Source organism: Plecotus auritus, assembly GCF_963455305.1.
Source record: "Plecotus auritus genome assembly, chromosome: 6".
NCBI classification, from domain to species: Eukaryota; Metazoa; Chordata; class Mammalia; order Chiroptera; family Vespertilionidae; genus Plecotus; species Plecotus auritus.
In genome coordinates this window covers 155,038,038-155,050,762 of record NC_137773.1, presented here as the reverse complement: position 1 = coordinate 155,050,762, position 12,725 = coordinate 155,038,038, and the positions used below count along the sequence as shown (strand labels likewise).

At 41.2% G+C, this 12,725-nt stretch overlaps 1 protein-coding gene across 3 annotated transcripts in view; it reads left to right on the top strand.

Annotated features, from left to right (window-relative positions):
• Positions 1-12,725, top strand: part of TBC1D5 (TBC1 domain family member 5) — a 481,832-nt gene that overhangs the window by 29,959 nt on the left and 439,148 nt on the right. For 2 of the 3 annotated variants that reach the window (XM_080675845.1, XM_080675847.1), the window contains exon 2: positions 12,322-12,413. The gene's annotated coding sequence lies outside the window, so the exon portion shown is untranslated. Of the gene's footprint in view, positions 1-12,321; positions 12,414-12,725 lie in introns of those variants that run through there. The other variant, XM_080675846.1, reaches the window with a different exon arrangement.

Below are 12,725 nucleotides of genomic sequence, written 5' to 3'. Positions count from 1 at the left end.
TCAAATTTAATCATAAATTTCCAGCTTACAACCATCTTTATTTTAAGCCACCAAGTTAAGATGTTTTGTGTTTTTTTATCTGCTCAGGCATTAACTTTGAATCAATGTAGCTATGGAGTAGTTTGGAGAAGAATTTCTCTTATTTAAGGATGTTGCCCCCTGAGCTTTTAAAAATGGCTTGAACTTTTGATTCTTCATGGTTACGTATGTATGTCAATTTTTGCCTTGCTCAGCTGTTATTTATTTTTAGCTGATGGAAGCTTAAATTGCTCAGCCCAGTTTTTTTCCCTATATTTAAATTCCTTTTTTATATCCTTAGAAGTAGCAACATATGAATCTTATGAAGATTGAATGAGCAAGTAAAACTTTTTAAATATTGGTAAATCGTTTGAATTTGGCAACACTGCTTTAAGTAGGTTAAATGATCATTTCACCTAGTTTATTTGCTATGTATGCCTAGTGATTGTCCTTTCAATATCATATGATAGGCATGGGATATGATGCTAAGAAGCAGCAGTTGATTAGATTTTGGATATCTTTTTATATTGTTACATTCAGTATACATATTTTTGGGTATATTTTCTATTGTTGTTCACCATGCTCTTTCATTTTCCAAGCTTTTAGCTATAATTATATTTGTTCTGTTGTAAAACCTGCATCCCATAAAGTTATTGTGATGCCATAACTTGTTTTGCCAAGTAGGTTTGAATATACCTTTGCTTTCGCTAGATATCTGAACATTGTCTTTTAAATGATCTGCATTTAGAAATAAAAGAATTTGTTCTGCTTTTAGAGTAGCTATTTTCAATCAGTGTGCCACAGGGATTTTTAAAATGTGCAATACCTAACTCTTTAGTCAGGGGCTCTGGCCTCTTTTCCCTTAGATTGTCAAATAAAAAAAATGACATCAGCCCATACAACAGTCTGGTGTGAATGAATAAAACTTATACCTTTTTTTTTGGTCAGATCAGCAAAAAACATTTTAACGTTTTGGTGTGCCACAGAGTTTTAGTAATTAGTTTATGTGTGCCATAAGATGAAAAAGGTTGAAAATCACTGGCTTAGAAGAGTTGGTAAGTAAAGTGTGCTGAAGCATTACATAGCTTACCTCACATTAAAAGGACAGTTAATGGAATTTGAAATCTGGTTCATTTCAATATAATTCGAAATATATTCAGCCCTGCTAATACAAAATTGTAATTTTTTATTTTACAAAGTTACACATTAGAAAATAACTAATTTAATAAACTAAACACAATTTTGGCTGTCTGAACAGTGTTTCCAATCCACTGGGAGTGGAAATCATTAGCTCTTGAAGCTTGGTCTCTACTAACTTTCTTTACTAAGTCCACTTGGCTGTATGTTACTTATTTACAGTACATCCAGTTCAAGTTCTGAAATGACAGAAAATGCTGGTCTGGGATTGTGTTGCAATAGTTGTGGTGGATGTTTTCTTGCTTGTTAGACTGTCTATCTGCGCCTTCTATTAGTTAGGAAAATTTTCAGCTATTATCTATTCAAATATTACCTATACAGTCTTTTAAACATTCTTTTCTAATGCTGATCTATTTGTATTTTAGATCATTGCTACTCAAAGTGTGGTCTTCAGATTAGTGCTGATCTGCAAACTGACTTTATTGGTCTGTAATGAGTTAAGGACAGAAATTCAAAGCAAGCATTTAGAAACTTTTTGTAGCAACTTGATATTATTACCATGACATCTAAGGACATGGTTTATAAAAAAAGAAATTCACTTTTATTGCATTTTACAGATTTTTTTTCTGCAGTGGATTGACAATTTAAAAAGGATTTCTTCATTTCAGATAGTTTCAGCAGTATTTTGTTAGACCTCCTCATTCTGTTTTTTTTTTTGTATCTCCTAACTGCTTTTACTTTTTCTTTGTCTCTCTTAACTGCATTTTGGATAAATTTTAAGTGTCTTTCTTTCTACCTACTAATTCTTGATATTGACTCTACAGTTTAACTTTTACACTGAATTTAACATTTTACCAGTGTTTTTTATTTCTTGAAGTTTTATTTAACTCATACACATATGTATATTTTAAGCATTTTTATTGCTCAAAACATCCTTATTGTACAGTCTTTCCAATAATTGAGGAATCTGCAGTCTAATTTGTCTCATGTTTGTATTGGCTGTCATTCATTGTGTCTGATATCCTGACTTTTTTTTTTCATTTGAGATGAGTTTTTTGGAAAGTTGTTGGACATTTTGAGGTCTGGATTGAAATTATTTTCTTTCACCAAGAGTTTGCTTATGCTTTCCACAGGTACCTGTGGCACTAACAGTTTAAGAGCACTTTAAATGACATTTTCATAGGAGACTTACTGGATTATATACATAGTGTGAATTTTTATATAAGAACCTTTGTGATGGTTTCCCTTTGTGATTAAGTGTCAAGAGAATTGATGAAACATTCCTGAAAGCACAAAATCATAGAGATGGATCACAGATTAGAGTTTGTCAGGGGTCAGGAATGGTGGGGGTGAGGGGTAAGTATGATTATAAACAGGTAATAGGAAAAAGATCTTTTTGGCACTTTTTCGCTGTTAACATGATGTAGGTGTGTTTCCTTTTGGTAGACTTTTTAAGAGTCTATTTCCTGAGCCTGTGTAGCCATCAAAAGGTAAGCCCACTTTAGCCAGTGCTAGGCACATACTCTCAGGACAAAATTTGGTTTCTGGGTTTGCTTATTCTACTTTGTTTTGTTTATAGCTTATGAGGAGACTGTACTTTCTTGTATCTAAGCAATTCATTAAAGCAGATTTTTCCCACTAAAATTTAAAAATTGTATCTAACAGTATTAAGGTATCTAGACTGTCATACTGCTGGAAATCAGTGTTTCCATCTATCTGTATGTCAGTTTTAGCAAATATGTTGCTATTTTGTGCCTCAGTTCTCTTATATTTGTTATTATAATGAACTATTTTTCCTTATCTCTTTGGTCTATCAGATGTCTAGTGTAAACCCATCACAGTATGCACCCAGTTATCCAGTTATCTTTATTAGTCTTATTTCCTGCTATTCTTTCACTAGCCCTATTATGATTTATTACACTTATATCGTAGCCACCATTCTTTCACTCGTGTCATTTCATACTGGTTAAGTGCTGCCTCTTTTGTGGACTCCAACAGTTCCTTCTAGCACCATTGACATTTTGAGCTGAATAATTCATTTTTGTTGGGGGGCTGTCCTATGCATTGTAAGATGTTAGCAGCATCCTTGTCCTCTACCCACTAGATCAGCCGTGGGAAAACTACAGCCTGCGGGCTGGATCCGGCCCGCTCGGCTGTTCTATCCGGCCCGCGGAGCCGAAAGAGCGGGGGGTTCTCTTGCTCTCCCCTCCGCTCCTTCACCAGCAGCAGTGTTAACATGGCAACGGGGGAAACACGGCTGGCCACAGCTCCTTCTTCTGAGTGGGCGGATTTATATCCGCCCATTCAGTAGAAGGAACAACCTCTCAATCTTCCAGAGGCTCCTTGTAATGCCCGGGGACGCGTCCCCCGACATCACCCTGGGAATGCGTAGACACGTTATCGTGGTGATGTAGGGAGACACGCCCCTGGAGAGCACAGTATCAGAGCATTAGCTAAAAAGGAGACCAACAACACTGTTCCCACTGAAGTTGATGTTTTAAAGACCAAAAACCTTTCAACCCAGTCTACATTGCCATCTACATCTACGTCCCGGGCATAATTTGGAAGTTGCACTAAAGAAAATGTTTAATTTACTGTTTACACATTTTGTTCTTTTCTGTTTGTTTTAGTTTTAAATTATTTTATTATATTTAAGTTTAATTTGAAAGGCTTTTGTACCTTTCCTTTGTTAGGCAATTTTATTTTGCCTTTGCCATCTTCAATATAAGGTATGTTATTGTGCTATGATGCCTCCATTTTTTGAAGTTTCAAATTATAATAATTAGTGTTTACATTCTTCTTGTTAAAATGTTTGAAATGAATAAAACTATTGAAATAATAAAAAAAAAAAAGATCGTACCCTTTTATGTAATGATGTTTACTTTGAATTTATATTAGTTCACACAAACACTCCATCCATGCTTTTGTTCCGGCCCTCCGGTCCAGTTTAAGAACCCATTGTGGCCCTCGAGTCAAAAAGTTTGCCCACCCCTGCACTAGATGCAAATAGTATCTTCCATTTGCAACACCAGATATTGCCACACATCCTTTTTTTTTGGGGGGGGGGCATGGGGAGCAATATCTTCCATGATTGAGAACTACTGTTTTAGAACTGTGTGAATTTGGTCTCCATTGAAGATCCTTGTTTGATTATCTCTGCCTGTGGCTTTACCTTCTGGATTTTCAGTGGTACATACTGTCTGTCTGGATTGTACATTGTCCACTTACTACATTTGCTTGTGCATTTCTTTCTTCCCTCTCTGCCCTGTGTGTGTGTGTGTGTGTGTGTGTGTGTGTGTGTGTCACACGTGCACATGTCTGATTTTCCCAAGTTCTAGATGTATTTTACTTTTTTGTTTGTTTGCTATTTTTGGTCAACCCTATGTATTTGTTAGTAGTTTCAAATATATCAGTTGCTTGCTCTTTTCCTTATTTATCCACTTTTATGTGGTAGTAATGGGGGTTTGAAAAATGGAATCATTCTAGAAAATGTAGAGAACTTTGAAGCATTCTAAATTCTAACATTCTACTAATGATAATCATGAGGCTTGCAGTTAATAGAGTTAATACCAATGTAATGGTAATATGTATACCCAATAATAATGGAAAATTTAAGATAGCATAAGATAGTCATAAAGATAAGAAGGATGTAATTTCTGTTAGATGTATCTATTATATAAGTAAACAGAAAAATGTGCAGAGGAGTAGAAATAAAAAATAGACTGAGAAATACAGAAAATGGAAGGATTTATAGAAGCATGAAGTAGGAATGATTAGTTCTACAGAATGAGATGAGCAAAGTAATATATCGAGGTGAATTGTTAGGAATGATGGATGTAGCATCTGGTTAGGAGTGACTTGTATAAAGCTGACAGATGTGATATGTGAATATTAGTAAGTTGAAAAGAAGTTCAGAATAGAGAGGTTAGCTTTTTCTTACCAACTAAAAAGAAACATGTATTTTTTGTGCCAGTTGGGAAAGATATCTCAGTTATAGATTTTCCTCCACCTTTAAAAAATTATCAGCAAATTCCAAGTAATAATATAAATTGAAGCTTGAATTTAACTACTTTTTATAAGGTGCTCCTCCTTTAGGCCAAATTTTCATGAAGAACAATCATAAGCTCAATATGAGTTAATCGTAAAGAAAATAGAAAATAATGAAAAGTATAGGGAAAGTGAAAGTTAGTTACAGATCCCAGAGCCTAAACCACTATTTTCATTTAGGTCAATTCTATCCTCTTGATTTTTAGGTGGTCTTAGTCTTTCTCTCTGGATATAGAAATGATGTATGTGTAAATATATACTGTATGTATATAGATGTGTGTGTGTTTGTATGTATGCGCATTTATATAAAATGGGTTATTTTTATATGAAATGTTCTATGGCCTGTCCTTTTTCATTTAATATTATGAGCATTTCACCATATGAATGTGTTTGTATATATGTATATTTATATAAAATGGGTTATTTTATATGAAATGTTTTATAGCCCGTTCTTTTTCTTTAATGTTAAGAATACTTTTTATCAGCAAAATTCTTGAAAATGATATTAAGTGACTACATAGATTCTATTCTGAGTTTATCCCCAAATTTATTTAAGCATATTGTTAAACATTTAGGTTTTCCTTTCATATATGTGTTACACACAAATATAAACACACACATGTACGTACATACTATCTAATAAAAGAGTAATATGCAAATTAGCCATCACTCCGCTACACCCACAAGCCACACCGACCAGCCAATCAGGAGTGAGTATGCAAATTAACCTAACCAAGATGGCTGCGGCCACAGAGCGAGCAGGAGGCTTGTGTTTCCCCGGCAATGGAGGAAGCCAAGCTTTCCGCACACCCTGGCAGGCCCAGGTCTCCACTCAAGGCTACAAAGTTTCAATTATAGAAGATAAATAAATCCCAACAAAAATGGCCAGCTACGGAGCTGGAGAGAGCAGGAGGTTTGGGTTGCCCCCGGCGGAGGAAGCCAAGCTCCGTAGCCCTGGCCTGCTTTGGTCTCCGCTCAAGGCTACAAAATTTCAATTATAGAAGATAAATAAATCCCAACAAAAATGGCTGTGGCCACGGAGCAAGCAGAAGGCTTGGATCTGCTTAAGGCTACAAAGTTTCAATTATAGAAGATAAGGAAATCCCAGATACCAGGGCCTCCGCTTGGGTTGCTGGGGGGCGTGGCCGGCCTGCAAACCACCATAGGCCCCTCACCCAGGCCACCCCACGCCCCAAGGAACCCCCACCCTGATCCGGGACACCCTTCAGGGCAAACCAGTCAGCCCCCACCCGTGCACCAGGCCTCTATACTATCTAATAAAAGAGTAATATGCAAATTGACCATCACTCCAACACACAAGATGGCTGCCCCCATGTGGTCAATTATCGTGCCCCCATGTGGACACAAGATGGCCACCACAAGATGGGCAGCAGGGGAGGGCAGTTGGGGGTGATCGGGCCTGCAGGGAAGGGCAGTTGGGGGGGGACCAGGCCTGCAGGGGAGGGCAGTTAGGGGTGACCAGGCCTTTAGGGGAGAGCAGTTAGGGGCAATTAGGCTGGCAGGGGAGCAGTTAGGCATCAATCAGGCTGGCAGGGGAGTGGTTAGGGGGTGATCAGGCTGGCAGGCAGAAGCATTTAGGGGCAATCAGGAAGGCAGTCAGGTGAGCAGTTGGTAGCCAGCAGTCCTGGATTGTGAGAGGGATGTCTGACTGCCCGTTTAGGCCCGATCCCAGGCAGTCGGACATCCCTTGAGGGGTCCCATATTGGAGAGGGTGCAGGCTGGGCTGAGGGACACACACCCCTGTACACGAATTTCGTACACCGGGCCTCTAGTATACATATAATTGACAGTGAACACTAATGAAAAATTTTGAGTACATTTTTTCTGAAGAGTTGTAGCCTCTGTTGCAGTCTGGCACTTATATTTTGCCCTGCAAAATTTATTCTACTTGTCTTCCTTAGTAAAAAGAACCCTAATTCTATGTCTGGGCATTATTACTAATGTTAGAGACTACAATTCCTATCCTTCCAAGTTGCTAAGTGTGGCCAAAACACCACATTGTGGTTTATACTTTGTATTCTGAAATATAAGAGTTAGAAGTGAGCAGGGTGGGCCTTTCTTTCCCGTTTCTTTTTCTGCTGCCTTTAATGTGGATATGTTAGCTGGAGTTCTCATGGCCTTCTTGGAGTATGAGCCAACTTTGAATAGAACAGTATTGGCAGAGCAAAAGATTGGAAGGAACTTTGGCTCCTGACATTGGAGCTGCCACACCAGCCTTTGATTGTCTACCTCGGGACAGTTACATGGGAGAAATTTTCTCCTTTGGTTTCTTACTCTTTTATATTATTACTAGAGGCCCAGTGCACCAAATTCGTGCTCTGGTGGGGGGGCCCTCAGCCCAGCCTGTGCCCTCTCACAGCCCAGGACCCCTCACTCCTTACCACCCACCTGCTCTCTCCTTACCATTTGGCTCGCTGCTCCTTAGCATTGACGCAGAGGCAGGAGAGGCTCCCACCACTGCACTGTGCTCGCCAGCTGTGAGCCTGGGTTCTGGCTGAGCAGCGTTCCCCCTGTGGGAGTGCACTGATCACCAGGGGGCAGCTCCTGCGTTGAGTGTCTTCCCCCGGTGGTCACTGTGCAACATAGCAACTGGTCGTTTTGGTTGTTCTGCTGTAACAGTCGCTTAGGCTTTTATTATATAGACTAGAGCCCCGGTGCACGAATTTGTGCACCAGTGAGGTCCCTTGGTCTGGCCTGCGGGATCGGGCCAAACCTGGCTCTCTGACATCCCCCGAGGGGTCCTGGATTGTGATAGGGTGCAGGCCATGCCGAGGGACCCCACCGGTGCATGATCGGGGCCGGGGAGAAATGCAGGAGGTTGGCCAGCTGGGGAGGGACCGCAGGAGGGCTCCAGGGCGTGTCCGGCCTGTCTCACTCAATCCCTATTGGCCACACCCCAGCAGTAAGCTAATCTACCAGTCAGAGCGTCTGCCCCCTGGTGGTCAGTACACGTCATAGCGACTGGTCATCTAGTCGACTGTCTGCCCCCTGGTGGTCAGTGCACATCATAGCGGGTGGTTGAGCAGCCTTAGCATATCATTAGCATATTACACTTTAGTTGAACTTCTGACTGGTTGACTGGGCACTTAGCATATTAGGCTTTTATTATGTAGGATAATATTGTTATTTAAACTTTCTTTTTGGCTGGGGAAGGATATGACCTAATCATGTCTGATTAAGGATACCATTATTTAATGCTCTATGTAGTAAGGTGGTAGGTCAAATATAAAGAAACATGCATTGTGTCATGGTAGATTGTAGATCCAGGTTGAAACCAAAACCTACTTAGAGACTAGACAGAGATGACTTGGTATTGAAAAGAAAGTACTTGGAATGATACATAATTTCTGGAGCTCTTTGATAATCATAATACTGAAACTTGTCTCAAGTGCTTTTACTAATTATCTATATATATAAAAAGCCCATTGCCATAATGCCTAAACACTGTAAACTCCAAACAACTGGTCACCAGGAGCATTGATGGGTCTCGCTGGCGTGGCAGGTCTGGGGTCTGGGGTCCTGCCTTTTGCAGTGGGTCTGGGGTCCTGCCCCTGCAGTGGTGTGGTGGACGCTGGGGTTCCGCCTGCGGCAGTGCGGTGGGTCTGGCGTCATGCCGGCATAGTGGGTCTGGGGTCTCACGTGATTTTGAAATATTTGCCTCTAGTCACAAATATTCTTTCAGGAAACACTTGATAGCTTTAACACCCTCCCCCCAAATCTCACAAACCATTGAAGATTATATATTATGGTTTATCAGAATAATCTCTTCAAGCCCTATGAATTTTTGTTAACTATCTTCCTTGTCACTTTGACCAGGTTAAGTCATAGATATGACTTTTAATGTTCTCATACTAACTTTATTGGAATAATTTTAATAAATGAAATAAACTTTTATAACTGTAGACTTACATTTTAGTATTGATTCTAAGAAAGCTATTCATAACTTCAGTTAAAAAATTGAAGTTATTTTAATGAGCAATTTTAGGTTTATAGAATAATTGAGCAGAAAGTACATAGAGTTTCCATATGCCCATTTTTCCAAGAATACACATTTTCATCTAGGGTATTCCACTGCATATAATGTTATACATATTTAAGAAAACATTTATATCTTTGAACCAGATCTGTGTTATTTTATAATAGGAAATTCATACAATATAACAATCATTTTTTTCTAATCCAGGTTTTCCACCCACAGCACTATTAATGTTTTAGGCCAGAAAATTCCTTATTTTGGGGGCTGTCCTGTACATTGAGGATGTTTAGCATCGTCGTTGATCTCTATCTACTAGGTACTGATAATATTCCCCAGTTATGACAACCAAAAGTGTTTCCAGAAATTGCCAACTTCCCTGGAGGTGGAGGGTGAGAACCATTGCTATAATCAATTTATGATTCTCTAGGATTTGGTGCATTTTGTAGGTTGGGCTCAAAATAAGGGTCTGTAGTTGAGCAAACCTTCACAGGGAATTGGTGTAGGCAAAATTAGAATCTTCCCTGCCACTGGGGGTCTTACTGAGTCCCAGTTTTCTTGACTACAAAAAAGGTAAAATATTACTCAACTTAAAAGGTTGTTTGGACAATTCGTTGAGATAAATTATATAAAATACTTAGATTAATTTTAGTTTCCTTCTCTTCAAGTGTGCTACATTGTTTGGATTTATTCTCTTAAATGTGTCAAAAACTCATTACAAAGTTCTTATTTCTGTGGGGAAACTAATCATACATAGTTTGGGATCTAAAGTTTATGGATTTCCAGAGTACTATACTGTAGATCAGGGATGGGCAAACTTTTTGACTCAAGGGCCACAATGGGTTCTTCTTTTTTTTTTAAAAAAAATATATTTTATTGATTTTATAGAGAGAGGAAGGGAGGGGGATAGAGAGTTAGAAACATCGATGAAAGAGAAACATCGATCAGCTGCCTCCTGCACACTCCCCACTGGGGATGTGCCCGCAACCAAGGTACATGCCCTTGACCGGAATCGAACCTGGGACCCTTCAGTCCGCAGGCCGACGCTCTATCCACTGAGCCACACGGGTCAGGGCCACAATGGGTTCTTAAACTGGACCGGAGGGCCGGAACAAAAGCATGGATGGAGTGTTTGTGTGAACTAATATAAATTCAAAGTAAAGGAGCGGAGGGGAGAGCAAGAGAACCCTCTGCTCTTTCGGCTCCGCAGGCCGGATAGAACAGCCGAATGGGCCGGATCCGGCCCGCGGGCCGTAGTTTGCCCACGGCTGCTATAGATGGTTAAAAACTTTAAATAAATGTTCAATGAAGACTGATTTATGAGGTCAATTTTGTTTTGACTCTTTGTGGTATTCTAATTATATTGTCCCTACATTCAAATTCTAATAGTTAAATGATCTCATGTGTTTTTTCAAGGACTTTGAGCTTCTCATATTGAGGATAGCATTAGATGTCAGCCAGTCACTTTTTCTTTTGAAGTTTTTGTCTTCATGTCTGAAATCCTGCCAATTTTAACAGCTTGTGTGTCAGCTCTAAAAGAGGAAGCTGGCCTCTGTCAGCTTGTACTTGGTTCATTAAAGACTTCTACAAACTTGACATAGTTTTCAACTAATAATGTCCACATCCCTTTGCTACTTTGTAGAATTAAAAAACACTAGAGGCCCGGTTCATAAATGCATGCATGGGTGGGCTGGCTGGGGGAAGGGGCTGCAGGAGGTTGGCTGGCTGGCCCCGCCCCCACCCCAGATCGGGCCAGTTGGCCGGCCTCAGTGCACATCAGAGACCAGTTGTTCAAGTCGTTCTGGTCGATTGGCTTTTATATATATACTAGAGGCCCGGTGCACGAAATTTGTGCACGGGGTGGGGAGGGTGTCCCTCAGCCCAGCCTGCACCCTCTCCAATCTGGGACCCCTTGAGGGATGTCCGACTGCCCGTTTAGGCCCGATCCTATTGGATCGGGCCTAAACGGGCAGCCAGACATTCTCTCACAATCCAGGACTGCTGGCTCCCAACTGCTCGCCTGCCTGCCTTCCTGATTGCCCCTACCACTTCTGCCTGCCAGCCTGATCACCCCCTAACCACTCCCCTGCCAGCCTGATTGATGCCTAACTGCTCCCCTCCCAGCCTGATTGCCCCTAACTGCCTTCCCCTGCAGGCCTGGTCACCCCTAACTGCCCTCCCCTGCAGGCCTGGTCACCCCTAACTGCCCTCCCCTGCAGGCCTGGGTCCCCCTCAACTGCCCTTCCCTGCAGGCTTGATCGCCCCCAACTTCCCTCCTCTGCCGGCCTGGACACCCCTAACTGCCCTCCCCTGTAGGCTTGATAGCCCCCAACTGCCCTCCCTTGCAGGCCTGGTCCCTCCCAACTGCCCTCCCCTGCTGGTCTGATCGCCCACAACTGCCTTCCCTTGTAGGCCTGGTCCCTCCCAACTGCCCTCTCCTGCTGCCATCTTGTGGCGGCCATCTAGTGTCCACATGGGGGCAGCCATCTTTGACCACATGGGGGCAGCCATCTTGTGTGTTAGAGTGATTTGCATATTACTCTTATTAGATAGGTCTAGTGGCCCAATGCATGAAATTCATGCATGGGGGTGGGTGGATCTCTCAGCCTGGCCTGCATCTTCTCCAACCTGGGATCCCTCTTGCAATCCAGAACCACTGGCTCCTAAGCGCTCATCTGCCTGCCTGCCTGATGCCCCCAACTGCTCTCCTGCCTGCCTGATGCCCCTAACTGCTCCCCTGCCAACCTAATGGCCCTAACTGCTCTCCCCTCCTTGTCTGATCCCCCTAATTGCCTATCTGCTCTCCCCTCCTGGCCTGATTCCCCCTAACTGCCTATCTGCACTCCCTTCCTCTCCGTGCCTTCAGACCCCGGAGCAGGAGTGCTGAGAGCTCTCCACTGAGGCCCTGTCCCCATCTTGACGCCCCCCTCCAGCCTCTGGACGCCCACCCCTGTCCCTGCCCATCACCTCCTGTGCGCGCGCACCTTTGACCAGTCGTGACTGGGACACCTTTAGGACCAGTTAGCATATTACCTCTTTATATATATATATATATAGATTGTTCCCTAGTGAATGAAATGCCGTCTGTAATAATTAAGGTTATTCTTACTGTTCTACCCCTGCAGAAAATTTCCAAAGACTTGGTGAAGGCGGATTTTGTGGATGAAGAAGAATTTTCTGATAGGAAAACGATCAAAAGCTGTAGCACTATTATACTGTAAGTATTGCTTTGGGAAAAAAGTCTCTAAGTTAAGAATATTTTAACTGTTCAGTTGTTTTTGGGGAAATATGTTAGGCAAAGATATTATATGTAAAATATAGAAGAGGATATATTATAATTATGTTAATAATTTATAAGACGCAATCCTATGCAGTCTTTTAAAAATTGAAAATATATTCTTATGTATTGAGATGAGAATTTTACCAATAGCATTGAAAAATAATTCTAATTCTAACAAGGGTAGATCTAGTTTGTGTACATTTGCTTATTTAAAACTATCAGAATCCAGAAAATCATTGTAGTTTTGTA